Here is a 16,100-nt window from a genome sequence, read left to right as displayed (position 1 = left end):
AATTAAAAATGGAACTGCCATTTGACTCAGTGATCCTACTTCTTGAACCCTGAACCACCAATCAGAAAGAATATACACACCCTATGTTCATAGCAGTATTATTTACAATAGTTAAGATCTGAAAACAGCCCAAATGTTCATTAGTAGATGAGTGAATAAAAAAGCTGTGGTACATTTACACAATGAAATACTCTGCAACTATAAAAATAGGGCTCTCTTACCTTTTGAGACAGTGTGGAGAGTATTATGCTAAGCTAAGTAAGCCCATCAGAGACAGACAAGTATCACATGATCTCACTTATATGTGGAATCTAATGAACAAAATCAACTAACAAACAAAGTAGATCTAGAGGCATAGAAGCAGGAACAGACTGACGAACCTCAGAGGGAAGGGAAGAGGGAGGGTGGGAAGAGATTAACCAAAGAATTTATATGCATACATGCATAACCAATGGACACAGACAATAGTGAGGTGAATGCCAGGGGGGGTGGGGCAGGAGCCGGTGGAGAGGCACAATAGAGGGAAAAGGAGAGGACATCTGTAATACTTAAAACAATAAAGGTAAAAAAAACCAACAACATGTACCTAGAACAGTGGTTCTTAACCAGGATGATTTTTCTCCACAGGGGACATTTGTCAATGTTTGAGGACATTTTGACACAATTAGGTTGATGCTATTGGCAGTCAGTGAGTAGAGCACAGAGATATGCTAAATAATCTGTAATGCCCCTCACAACAAAGAACTGTCTGGTGCAAAACATCAATACTTCCAAGATTATGCAACCATTGTCTAGAATGTTTATAGCTAAAGGGATATAAATATTAAATGTGGCTGGAGAGTTAGGTAGTTAACCAAATCACTTTAGAATTTATCATGAAGGCAATGGAAAATTATTGAGACATTTTCTCTTCAGGAGTGACATGGAGATAATTACATTTCTAAAAGTTTGTTTTGACTAATATGATGAATGCATTATAGCAAGAGAAGAGGGAGAGACAGAAATTATTACAGAGTGTTCCAGTAATACAAGTGAAAACTAATGATGAATTGATAAAAATTAGCACAAGGTGAAGTAGAAGTGGACTGAACGGAGAGAAATTAATGAAAGAGCCCCGTGATTGATTGGCTGTGTGCTTAAGAGATTGGTAATGACTTCCATCTTCTGACATGAGCAGGTGAATAGCTGGTAGTGATATTTCTTGAAAAATTTTGGGAGGCTTGTAGAAATATTTCAGGCAGTTATACCTGCTCATGTTCTCCTTCAGAAAGGCAAGTTGAAAAAAATAAAAAACAAAATTTTGTAGAAACAGATCCAGACCTAGAGAATACTTGAACATCTTGACATAAATGCTCCAATTTGAATAAGTCAGCACTCTCAGTTTTAAGAGAGAAAGAAAACCATTAGTTTTTAGAAAAGAGAATTAATTCAGATATCCAGAAATTTATTTAAGAACACATAGCAACTTGTTTTTCCACTTCTATACACACAAAATATTAGATTGGTATCCCCATAGCTCACAAGTTTACATGTCTATAGTTTAAATAATTACAGGAAACAAATGTTTCAAATCTGTGTAATCAAATACAAATTCCCTGGAAAGATGATTTTATTGCTAATTGTGAATAAATTATTCACTCTTCACCTAGTCAACTACAGCAAGAATGACTGGGTCTTGTAGATGACATACAATTGCTGTGGTCAAAACCCATTATGGTGACTGTCGGTTTTATAAGGAAAGATTCTGGGTTGAGAAGATTGCACAAAATTGTCCAGTATACCTGATCCATTTCTTTCACAGTCACCATTTTTTGACATCTAGAAATAATATAAACTTAACATTACTGAATTATCCACAGTGCAAGTAAAAATATACTTTCCGTTTTTCAATGTCGCCTCCAGACAGTCTATATGGTTGTAATGCCAGGGGCCAGTGTATTCAGCTCATACCCTCCCAACATAACACCCATTTCCTCCCCAGTTGATAGAAATTTGAGACAAACCTGGCTATTTATAATTTTGCAAACTCTGTGTATCAAATTCTTATTTTGTGTCACTTAAGATTATCATGGCCTCAGCTATCTCTTATTCCTACTAGCGCTCAAGTAACTACCGGGAGGGCACGGACGGGCAACGTGGGGTTGTGATATGACAGCATACACACTCACACGCTCTCTCAGAATTTGTGATCAGAAGAGACTGAATTGCATGTCTGACACTCAGTTCCACACTCCAAGGATAAAAAAAAAAATCTGTTTGGCGTGGGTCCCTTGTCCTCACCTGATACAGTCAACCATAGATTGGACTCTACAGCATAAGGACTTCTGAGACTTCCATGTTTTGGTAGCATTGGGTAGGCAGATAGGGTAGGGACAATACATTTCCCAGGAAAGAAGGCTTCATTAGTGGGAAGGCACCCAAGAGTAAGTCCTTAACACCTCAACATCTCAGAAAAATTACAAATTTTATTCTAATAAGCATGAAAATATTTTGTGTATTATCTCATATATTAAAGCATGTTTTGCTCCCAAATAGGTAAATATTGACTAGGAGATGGAACATCTCCCACTTCTTTTATGAATTAAAAAGAAACAAACACATTTAGGACATTTCGACAATTATATTGAGTTCTACTTATTTTTTAAAATTTTGCCACACTTACAAATAAAGATATAATCTATTAGTGTATGTTTTCATTAATACCATAATATATGCAACAGTATATTTTTAATATTAAAAGAATTTTTAAGTGCCATAGTTTTCAGTTTTTTTGTATTATAAGAGGAACAAAAAATGATGAATGTCACCCATTTTCATATATTTTATTTATTTATTTTATTTATTTTTTGTTCAGGTAGAGTGGGAGGGAGAGAGAGGAACAGAGAGAGAGAGAGAAACATCGATGTGAAAGGAACACATCGAGTGGCTGCCACCCGCACAACCGACCAGGGCCGGGGACAAACTGCAACCAAGGTACGTGCCCTTAGCGGGAACCGAACCCGGGTCTCTCAGGACCGCAGGCCGACGCTCTAACCGCTGAGCCAAACCGGCCAGGGCAGAATGTCACCCATTTTCAAAAGAAATGGATTAGTGCAAAAATAAATAGAATTTTTGCAAGTCAAAAAAGAAATACATTAAAAAGAAAACTTGTCTAAGTTTGACAGCCTTCCACAATACTCCTGCTTTCGTTTAATTTTATATTTGCCGAATGGTTGCTTTCTAATTTATCAGAGCTCCTACTTACAATAGGTAAGGGAAACGGGTTGTTAGGGTACAAGCACCACCAGACCAGAAACAAAGCCGGGTCATTTAATAGGTCCATTTAGTAACTCTACAAATCTGTGTGTCTACTGTAATTCAATTAGTTTTTCACACAGAAAATTCACCTTAAAATGTGTATTTTAAATAAAATAAAATAGAAGGTGAAAGATATAGACAGACTAGACCACAGGCATTCTAACCCCAAAGCCTCTGCATGAACTTCTGAGCCTCAAATAATACTTTTTGGTTACAATCAGAATGAAATATTTAGATTTGATTTTCAGTTTCATGTTAAATGGCATACACCTGATGGGTCTATGAAATTGATTAGAATTAAATAATATAAAAATAATTTTATGTGGTAATATTCTGTGTATATCTTCACCTAAACTGTGTTCACCAAAAAAGAGGATTAAACTGAAGGAGTAATAAAAAGCATTTATTTGAGGTCAGAGCTTGCAACAGAGAGAAACAGACTTAGGGAGTACCCTAAAGTGTGCTCTGGGAGAACAAAGAAAGGCAGGATTTATGAAGCTGGGACTGCATGTATTGTTCTCAATCCAGTCTTTTTTATGTAAATGAATAATTCCGGCTAAATTAGTAGGTATTGGTTCAGCCCAATATACAAATGAAGGAAGGTAGTTGGCACAAAAGGTTGGCTCCTTTGGAAGTAAGAAATGTAGAATGTCTGGTTGTCATAGTGAAAAGGAGAATAAATTCAGGCACCATTTAAAAGCTCAAACACTCATGGAGAAACAAGCTGGGTGGGACATGTATAAGACAAATGTCTTCATGTCTGCCTGACTCTATTTTAGTTCCCTTGATATAAATGACACCACTTGGCCATGTCTGTTAACAGATTCAATAGAAACAGTTTGTCTCCCCGACTTTTCGTGCCAAAACTGTTCTCATCTAGTTCCTAGGGAATTTTCAGTGCCATGTTTATAGTAAAATAAGCTTTCATATATATATATAAATATATATATATATATATATTTCATTAATTTTGTAAAAGGAAAGTATATATCAGTCCAAAATAAAGCAATAAACAAAATATACAAACCAAAATATTTTCCAAATGGTTTCCATTAAAGTTATGCCCACATCCATTAAAGAACATGGTCTTTTGAGAAATCCTCACTCGCACTCACTTGGAAAAATAAGAAACTGTTCTAAATCATTAGGCATCTGAAATAATGTGTAAAATATTGTTTCAATATATGTAATTTTGGGAAATTCATATAAAATTATTCCAGTTGTTCCTTCCACAAAAATACCAGAAACAAAGTAATCTTTAAGTGGTCAAGTAAATACTTATGGATATTTGACACTCTAAATATCAGTGAAAATTATAAATGAAATGGTGTACTATTTAATTCCAACTTAAGCTGTGATTTTTTAATTTGTTTTGACTTGGACTCTACTTGAAAAATAGTTATTAATTTATAATACTTGAATGCTACCATTCATTACATTATGTATATATAATTATAGGAAAAAGAACATGTAAAATTCATAAACTTTAAAAACAATTGTATTTTCTTCTCCTCCTCCTCCTTACTATTATTATTATATTTGTATTAATTATGTCATCCTCCCTATGTTAAATAAGTAAAGTAGCATATTCATTTTTTTCTGTTCAAACCATAAAAGTTCCATTTTAAAGTACTCAAATTACCCCAGAAGGTAAATTTCAACATGAAGGTAGAAAAATTTATATTAAATTGACTATAGTCTACATGCATATTTTTTACATTGAGCAAAAATATAATTTGAATGAGTCCCAAGAAAGAATACAGCTCCTAATACCATGATTTTATTTTATTTGTTCAGTTTTTAAAATTATTCTTATTGAATTTACTGCGATGAAATTGGTCAATAGAACTATCCAGGCTTGAAGTGTACTCTATACACGTCATTATAACACATCATCTGCTCACTGCATCATGTGCTCACCACCCAGAACCAAGTCTCTTTCCACCACCGTTCATCCCCCATTTGCTCTCTGTTACCTCTCCTCACCCTGTTTTCCTGTGGCAATCACCATACTGTTGTGTGTGTCTGGTGTTTGGTTTGGTTTTTGCTTTATCTCTTTACCTTTGTCACCCAGCCCCTCTCCCTCTGACTGCTGCCAGCTTGTTTAAGTATCTGAGTTTGTTCCTATTTTATTTGTTAGTTTATTTTGTTCATTAGATTCCACATAGAAGTGAAATTGTATGGTATTTGTCTTTCTCTGTCTAGCTTATGCCATTTAACATAAGACTCTCCAGGTCCATCCATGCTGCCACAAAAAGTAATATTTTTAGAACAAAGTAAATATTAGAGAATTGCTTTGAAAAAATTGCTGTGCCCTACTTTAATAATTTAATGGTCTTCATTCTTGTAAGTTTCTAATTTATTACTTAAGGTTTTGTTATGTTTTAAATGAAATTAGTGATTGGGTATCTATAATTTTTTATTTAGGGCATTAAAATAGGTAACTTCTTTTAAGTAATTATATTAAACTGTTTTAAACTGCTCTGTTTTATTCTTTACCTTAAATTCTACAATTTTTAAGCATCATAATAAATTAGAACCAATGAGCATGGGTTCTGTGAGACTCATTTGGCTTTGAATCTGTCTTTGTTTCGTATTAGTTACCTTGGGCCAGTCACTTACATGCTTTGAGACTCATAATTTTTTTTCTCTCTCAGAATATACTTGCTTTGAAAAGTTATGAGAAATAAAGTCATTGAGTTTAAAATGTCTAATATAGCATCTGGTCAATGGCCAGTGCTAAATTAATGGTAGCTGGTTATGGTTATGGCACAGAAGAAGCCCGTGGCGGTAGTAGTAATGATGGTGATGTTTGTCACATGACTTTTAAACGCTTACAGAGGTTTCCGTATTTTTTTAAATTTATTTTTATTGTTGAGAATATTACAAGTGTCCCCTCTTTCCCCCTCAATCTATTAAGACAAATTAAAAAATGCAAAATCATTGATAGCTAGGTAATTACCAAGGGCTTGTTACACATACACTGGAAACTAGCCAGTATCTCCTTGGAATAGGAGACAAAATAGACAGTGATAGGTCAGGTCAAGATCAGAACTTTAATTAGCCAAAGAAAGACCCTTAAAATATACCAAAATCAAATTCTGTCATATTTTAGAAAGAGAGTCACTTAAAGCCAGGATTAGAGATCATGATGAGGTCAAGTTGATATTCTTGAAATAGGCAGATTAAAAAAAGAATGAAAGAAAGCTGTGAGAACAGGCTCTGGGATTCAGAAAGCCATAATAAAGGAGGGAGACTATTAATTCAATATATATTTGTTAAGGACCTGCCATTCATAATAGTTAATAGATTTCATGGACAATATAGCAGAGAAAAATACATGACTCTTGATATAAAGAGCTTTTAACATAATATGGAAGAAAGGCTAGATCAAGTTCTTCAAGCCACAGTGAGAGAGATATAGAAACAGAGACCAGGCGGGACTGTTTAAATAACAAGGGAAATTTCAGAGTTGGGAAAATGAATTGAATAAAGGGCAGGGAGCACCAGTGAATAAATGGAGCATAGCATTTAGCCAGTTGCTCTCCTGCTCATGCCCATAAAGAGTTGTAAGTTAGGGGTAGCTTAGGCTAAGTAAAATGTATATAGGTTAGATAAAAGACAGTATCTTTTCCTCAAGAAAGAAATTACTCACAGTATTTTTCATTTCATTTCTTGTACACACGTTAGCCTATATATATATATATATGGATAGATGTATTTATATACAGCTAAATTCCTCAAATATATTAAATCATCTATTTTAACTTAGATGTCAAAATAGTTTTTCCATTGAGATTTTATTGAAATCTTTAGAAGACAGAAATACCTTCAGATAGTTTTGTCTTGTTTTTATATGCTTTTTTCACAATTAGATAACCAAATTGAATTAAATGCTATCTATACAATTAGGTCCTTATAGCCACTCTTGTAAATTTCCTACTATGATCTAAATTTTCCTATCTATTCACTTCTCTAATGATGAATCTTCATTTTGAAAGTGATAATTATATACTCTGAATGCATGGTTTAATTGAAAAAAAAAAAGACATAAATAAAATTTAAGTTAATAAGCATACTACTGTTTTTCTTTCAAGGAAATTTATTTTCCTCTTTTATTTAGACTATCTTTTTTTTTTCCAGGAAAAATTTCTAAACTATTAAATATACTCTATATATTATGTGTATTTGAAATATTTCTTTTTGTGATATTTTCCTTGTGTAGGTATGTTGTATAAAAAGTTTGTGTGTATACATATCTATATACACACACATATACATGTATGTATATACGGAGTGGGGCAAAAGTAAGTTTATAGTTGTTTGTGTGGAAAATAATACAATAATTAATAAATAATAATAATACAAGAATACACTCTGTTTCGTGTACTCACAACTGTAAACCTACTTTTGCCCCATCCTGTATGTTTTGCCCCATCCTGTGTATATTTTGCCCAATCTTGTATATTTTTCCCCATCCTGTGTATTTTGCCCAATTCTATATATTTTGTCCCATCCTGTATATTTTGTCCCAGAGAGTACTGTGTGTCAGACAATGGAAGCAGCTTCTGTCATATCCAATTTCTTTACTATTTGTGTCTTTGTCTGAAACATAGACAGCTAGTCTACTTTTTTTCTATTAATCCCAGTCTAAAAATATTATCTCATGAGTCTTTCAAGCAATAGTCTCTCCCCTGGTATAAGACTAATAATTCTCTAAAAAGAGTTAAAAAATAATTTGAAATCTTATTTGAAACTTTCTATTCAGCTATAACTCAATGACTTTCTATTAAAACATAAATATTAAATCATACTAGAAAGCACTGATAAGCACAGTTAACTTTAAGACTGTGGTGAACTATGTCTAACTATAAATCACACCTTCTGTTGTAATATCTGTCAATGTGAAAGCATTCTTTGATTTGATTTCATAGAATTTTCTATATCATCTTTAGTTTTAAAAATATAACAGATTTACAGAATCTAACTATTTAAAAAAATAAACATAGGATGCAAGGTGAAAGTAAATTGACTAATTTTATATATTTATAGTGTAGCCATATTTCACATTTCTGCTTGAATAATATTTACCATATTTAGTCATGTATATTCTATGGATATATGTCAAAACTTATATCCAAATTTATCTTCCCATGGTCACCACCAATTTTTAAAACGTACGCTTAAAACAAAAATGCAGATTAACTATGATAATTTTTTTTCCTTTATTGATTTTAGAAAGAGAGAAAGGGAGAGGGAGAGAGAGAACATCAATGAGAGAACATTGATCGGCTACCTCCCACATGCCCCCTACTGGGGATCGAGCCTACAACCCAGGCATGTGCCTGACTGGGAATTGAACCAGGGAGGTCTTGGTTCATGGGTCGATGCTCAACCATTGAGCCATCCCGGCCACACATGATCATTTTATTTTATTATTATTTATTTTATTTTATTTATTTTTTAGGTACGTGCCACTAGCGAAAACCAAAAGCGGGACTCTCTGGTCCACAGGCCAATGTTCCAACCGTTGAGCCAAACCAGCCAGGGTGATCATTTTATTTCTTTACTAAAGAAAACACTATAGAAAATCAACATGTGTTGTTAGAAGGAAAACATTAGGCAGCATGCAATGAAGAACATTCTGTTTGTGAGGATGAATTGAGTTTCTTAAGAGCTTGCGAATTTCTACTCCTTGGAAACTTTTAGAATACAATTTAAATTTTTATTTTATTTTAATAATTGTTCTTCTTTCCTGAGAAAGACAGCCATGTATAATTTTACTCAGTATACAAATAGTTCATAGACATTATTTCATTGGACCTCTCCACAGTGTTCTGGGGCAGAGAGCTCAGGAAATATTTTGGGTATTTTTAAGGTGGTCCATTGAAATCCAGTGAGGATCTGACCACAGAACACAGCTAATCTTAAAGCAGGACCTAAAAATCATTTCTGTGTAAGTATTGAATGATTTTTTCCATTTCTTAGAATCTTAAAGGAGATACAAAAATGTAAACAACAAAATAGTTCACTTCTTAGATTGTTCCAGGAAACAAGATCTAACTAAAGAAATGTGACTTTTTTTTTTCTTTCTTTTTTTTTAATCCTCACCTGAGGACATTTTTCCATTTTTTGTTCAGGTAGAGTGGGAGGGAGAGAGAGGAACAGAGAGAGAGAGAAACATCAATGCGAAAGGAACACATCGAGTGGCTGCCACGCTCACAACCGACCAGGGCCGGGGACAAACTGCAACCTAGGTACGCGCCCTTAGCGGGAACCGAACCCGGGTCTCTCAGGACCGCAGGCTGACGCTCTTACCGCTGAGCCAAACAGGCCAGGGCTATTATTTTTTTTTTTTTCTATCTCCACTTCCCATTTAATCTGACCTCCTAAATGGCTACTGAATCTGCATACTTCATTTCCAAATCCACTCATCTTGTTCTATCACCCATACTCAGATTACTGTAACGACCTCCTAATCTGCACTTGGTGTGTTTGCTTGTTTTCCTTTCTTTTATCCATTCTCCATATTACAGACACAGTGATTTTTTTTTTAAATGTCAATCCAATAGTTGTCCCTCTATGCTGTTATGATAAAGCTCAACTATTCCCTAAATTGCAGAAAACTCATGTTTAATGCTTATATATATATATATATTTTAATTAAATGTATTGGGCTGACATTGGTTAATAAGATTATATAATTTTCAAGTATATATTTCTTTGATGCATTATCTTCACAGTGCATTGTGTGCCCACCACCCAAAAGATTCAATATCAAGAGTATATATCCTGTCCCTGTCATAGCCGATGTGCTATGATTCTTTGACACACACAAGTTTTAATGGACATGCCACAAACCTGAAGTTACTTCAAATTGTTTATTTTTTCTGAATAGAGAAAAATAATTTAGAAAGAACAGAAAACTAATTTTATATTATATCTTAGACTTGCCAACTTAATAAAAACACCTCTTAGAGAGTATTAACTTTTATTACTTGTTATATTATATCACTTAGATTTGGAGAATACATTTATACCTACTGCATAGTGATAAATATAAATGAGAATTTAAAAAATCATTTAAATGGCATTTATAAATATTTGACTGACTCACAAAATCATTTGTTTTAGATACAAGTACAGTAATTGATACACTGGTAAATCTTTACAGATATTGAATTTACTGTGTATAAATTATATTTAATAATTTAAAAAATCTAAAACAAACTACAATGATCAATAAATATTTTTTAATGATATAGTGTATGATATTTTGCTTTATTTTTCTTTAGGGACTCAGGTCTAAGTTGCATGAATAAAAAAATATACTGTTCTGGCCCTGGCTGATTTGCCTCAGCAGTAGAGCGTCGGCCTGCAGTCCAGAGAGACCCAGGTTTGGTTCCCACTAGAGGCATGTACCTCAGTTGCAGTTTGTCCCCGGCCCTGGTTGGGTAGTGCAGGTGGCAACCACTCGATGTGTCCCTTTCATGTCGATGTTCCTCTCTCTCTCTCTCTCTCTCTCTCTCTCTCTCTCTCTCTCTCTCTCCCTCCCCACTCTATCTGAATAAAAAATAGAAAAATGTCCTCGAGTGAAGATAAAAAAAAATAAAAAAAATAAAAAAAAAATAAACAGTTCTAAAGCATTTTTCTGCTAGGAACAAATATAGTTATTAATCTGTAGTTCAACACAGGCCAAAATGGTGAATTAAGTAAAAAATAAATAAATAAATAAATAAATAAACTATTTATTTCTCTCATACCCTTTATAGAATGAAATTGCAAATAAACACATAAACAAATAGATAATTATATACATACGGTTGTCTTTTCAACAGAAGAATATTTATTATATCTATTCAAATTATACCTTGCTTTAGTTGGGTCTGTGGAATAAATAGGCCAACAATTTTAAGATTTAGACAAAGACATTAGGACTCTCCTTCCTGCCCCTTTTCTCTGGGAAGGTCTGCCACATGAACTCTTGTAAAGCATAATGTAATGCATCAGCCAGATCACAATTCAGAAATGGAGCACCCAGTTGCAGCAAGGACAGCCCTCAGCTATATTAGCTTCCTTCAAATACAAATTAAGAAAATTGTGTTGCCCAAGGTTGTGTCCCCTTCCTGAGTTGGCTTGTATCCAATAATGTATGAAGACACAACCCCCTGCTCCAAAGTGAGACAATTCTGAAGGGTTATCTCAGCGTCAGAGCTCCCAACATGGGTAGCTGAGGCCTTTGTATGTCTGTGCTGCAGCCGTATTTCTTCACCATCTCAATTGTGCCTTCTTCCTGTCCCTTCTGGAGGTGTTTACACCAAGAGCAGTGCCTAATAAGTTACCTGCATACTAATATCCAATTCAGAGTCTGTTTCCTCAAAAATCAACGAAAAAACTTTCATTTTGTGCATACATTCCATTACACTATATATATATATTTTTTTTTTTTTTTGTATTGAGGTAATATTGATTAATAACATTACATGTTTCATGTATACAACCTTTTAATTTAATATTTGTATACTTTTATATTTTATTTTGTTTTTTTCTCAACACCCAGCCCCCCTCACCGCAATCACCACACTGTTGTCCATGTCCACGAGTTCTCTCCGGTTTTTATTTTATGCTTGATTTCTACACACACACACACACACACACACACACACACACACACTCACATACACACACACCCAATACCTGTCCCCGCCTGCTCTCTATGAGCTGCCTGCCTCCTCTCTATATATGAGTCTGTCTCTATTTTGCTTGGTTGTTCAGTTTGAATTGAGCTGGTCCTTTTGTATCCTAGCTCTCTAGAGCTCTGCAGTGACAGACAGTTGTCCAAGGGACTAAAAGTATCAAAGTATTTTTTACCAAACAAAACATATGCAAATTGCCTAAGAAACTATTATTATTATAATTATTGTTCTTTAATACATTGTACATCTTCTATTAAGTATTTGATAACCAATGCATTAAGGCATTTAGTACTTTGCTGAAATTATCAGGATTGGTGAGGTATTGAGGAAATAAGATAAAAATGGGTTCTAATTATGGTTTGTTACTAATTAAATGTGTGACCTTTGACAAACCACCTAATATCTCTGGATTTCAATATTTTCTTCAATAAAATGAATGTTTGAATCAAGATGGTGTAAGTCTCCTTTGGAAAGGTGTAGTAGGGGAAGAATAACTCAGAAAAAAAAAAGTAACTACACAAAATATGTCTATTTGTTCAGTCAAATAATAGTGTGTTTCCCCATGTGTCATGAAAAGCGGACTTGGAGCATGGTGGGAAACATGGAAAGTTTCTGTGTGAGCACTGTGACAGATATTCTGTAATGTAGCCATCAATAGGAAGTGTGTCCAGCTTCAAGACAAAGACAACCACAGCCCCTAAGAGAAGGTGGAACCGCAACATGAAAAGAGTTAGCATCTTTGAACCACTGTGTGGATAAAGGCAGTCTGCCAACCAGAGACACTGCACTGTCCTGTTATGTGTGTGTGAAGGAGATTTCAGTTGTCACTAAACTACTGCCATTTTGTTCTGTGTTAGTGATTGATTGAGTGGTGACCATTACCCATATAAAGTGTAACACTAAGCAATTTCAAATTACTCCCCCCAAACTCATATTTTTTTCTAATATAAATACACTGAGAGACAATTAATTATATAAAGGAAAAAAACTCAATAATTATCTGTAACCTGCTAAAATAAGGCTGTATTCTTTTTGCTTTAATTTTTTTTTTTATCATTGATTTCTTTTTTATTCATGACAAGCAATGGAGACTTTTTCATTTGATTGTATCACTTACAAAATGTATGGCTCCATGTGTAATTTCATAACAGGTTTTCATTTAAACTATTTCACAAATAACATTCTATGTCCATATACAAACAACTACATCAAAATAAAATATTTGTACATTTTGTATTCTGTAGATTTATTATAATTTATTAAATAAATATTGTGAGAGAAAATTTTCAGGACATTTTTAATGTTTGGCTATTATATACATTGTCTTGAGATTATATTTCTTAACTCTTAAGAAATGTTTGGTTGTAGCTGATCGGTGGGTTAAACAGTATTTTAAATATTAGATAAATCTCACAAAAATGAGTTTGCATTGGTATCAGAACATTCAACCCTGGCCAGTTTGGCTCAGCAGTTGAAGCGTTGGCCTGTGGACCAGAGAGTCCCGGGTTCAGTTCCCGCTAGGGGCACATACCAAAAAAAAAGAAAGAAATCAGAACATTTAACTACATAAATATAACTTACTTGAGATAAATTCTGTAACCTTAATTATCTATATATTCTTTCTAAGTGTACAGTTGTTTTTTTTAACATCTATTCTTAGCTTAGGCAAATGTACACAAAGCTATTAATATTTACACATTTTACATATAGTCAAAGGCAAAAATATAGCTAATGTATTTTATTTAGTGTACTACTGCTATTAATACATGTGTTTATAATGTATGGGATGACATTAATGGTAAAAGGTGTTAGGCAATTTAATATATTAAGATATCGAAATACAGAATAGAGTAAAAGTCTACATAAGAAAACAAATTTTGAGTCTACAAAAATTACAAATGAATTAATAATTTTATAAGGAACATGGGGGCTAAAAGAAGTGATTTAATATCAAAGTGGTGCCTATGTTTCTAGATATCCACAGTAAAAATAAATGAATAAAAATATATATATATGTATATCTGAATCATAATTCTAATTTTCTTTCATAAAGAAAATAGGCAAAATTATCTAGAAAGGCCATTCTCACTGTAAATTTAGTGAAAATTTCTGTTTACAATTTTGTTCCTACATTGGAATCATTGAGAAATAATAGTGTACCTCTGCTACTCTGATATTATCTGAGGGTGGGGCAAAAGTAGGTTTACAGCTGTTCAAATGGGAAATAATATAATAAATAATAATACAAGAATAAACTGTCTGTCACATATTCACAACTATACCCTAATTTTGCCACCCTCATATATATTCATATTATAATGGCTATAGATGATAAGCTATTGAAGTATATTTAAAACATATCAACCAAATATTTTAAAATTCAGAGAATCATTAATCCTCAAAGTTATATTTCAGCAAGTAATATAAAATGTTCTTTTGTGAAGATCATTTGAGGAAAGAGAATAAGGCATGACTATTTTCTTACTAACATATTCTTCTGTCTATAGGAGTGCATACTTTATGCAAAGACCAGTCCCACGGCTAATGAATAATGAAAGTAAAGTACCTCAGAAGAGATAAAGATAATTAGAAGATTATTGAGTCTTGGCATTCTGTTATTTTAACTATATATGAGGTCAGCTACATAAATCTATGTGGAAATCCAAATCAAATAAATGAGAGGGGAGCAGGGATTTTTGTATGTAAAATAATTTTGGACCTTTAAAGTCAATGAAAATAAATAAATAAATAAGTACCATAACATATAGTGCAATTAAAATTTATACATTTATTAGTTTGCCATTTCAAAATAAGTCAAGTTGATAGGACTCTGCTTTCTGAGGCTTACAGTCAGTGAAATGGTAAGATTATTAATATAAATAAAATATATGTGGGTATAAATATAAATATATAATAAAGGTATGAACTCAACATGATAAATTATTAATCATTTAATTTAAATAAAAAAATGTAGAGCTATTGTAAAAAGAATACAATCAAGACTTTCAGACACAAATGTAGAAAATAAATATAGAGCGTCCATGCAATGCAACTATCCTATCCCATCAAATATCTTTTAAAGTGTTGATTTCCTTCTGAGATATACATATGAAAAAAAGATGTAATGAATTAGCAGAGACATTATTTAAAAATATACCAAGATCACCAAACATCTGAGAAATAAATCCAAATACAAAATGCTTAAGTAATCAGAGTTTGTTCTAACTCATTGGGGAAAAAATGACTGAGATGAAATGAAATAGAATGTAATATCTAATGATACAATAGATTTGGTGAACATGAGTAGAAAAGGGAGTTTGATTTACTGAATCACTTGCCTTTAAAAATAAAAGCAATTGGAGTTGGCCCTAAATAACTCTGAGGTTTTAGAAATCATTCACCTCGTCTTTCAACAATGAGCATATACCTTATACCTGACATGGTGCTTATCACTTGGAGAACTAAAATATTAGACTTGTTCTCTGTATATAAATGGCTCTCATTCTAAGTAGAAATACAGAAGGAAGCCTACATATTAGAACTAAGAGCTACAGGTAGTTGACAAGATAAATATGGGCATTTGTCCCATCTCTGTACTTTCATTCTATCCCTACATGCCCAATCCATTCTTCAGATTGACATTTTAAGCCAATCACCTTCTGTGGTACCCTTGTGTTACTTCTAGTGATTAGTATCTAATGATTTCTCATTCAACTGAGAATAAATTCAATACTGCTTTCTCTTTTCTAACAGCCAGCCTTATGGGATTTGCTTCTGGAAAGTCTTCCTCCTCATCTGACACTATACTCCCCCTTGCCCTCTGGACACATTAGTTTGCTGTTGTTGTTATTGTTTCCAGATATATCAAAATACACTGTATGCTCTTTACACTTGCCATTTCCTCTGTGTGTACCTTCCATTCCTCAGAGTACCCAAGGACACTTCACACATTGTGTGTCAATGTCAGTGGAGCTGCCCAGGACGATTTACACAGTATCCCTCTCCAACTCGTCAGTTTTCTAACAATTACTGTATTTTACTACTTTACAGTATTTATCTCTATATGAAATTATATTTGCATTCATTTATTAATTTCTTTTTCATTTT

Source organism: Molossus molossus, unplaced genomic scaffold, assembly GCF_014108415.1.
Source record: "Molossus molossus isolate mMolMol1 unplaced genomic scaffold, mMolMol1.p scaffold_m16_p_8, whole genome shotgun sequence".
Classification (NCBI taxonomy): Eukaryota; Metazoa; Chordata; class Mammalia; order Chiroptera; family Molossidae; genus Molossus; species Molossus molossus.
The sequence above is the reverse complement of the archived record's forward strand: the minus strand, read 5'-3'. Positions refer to the sequence as shown.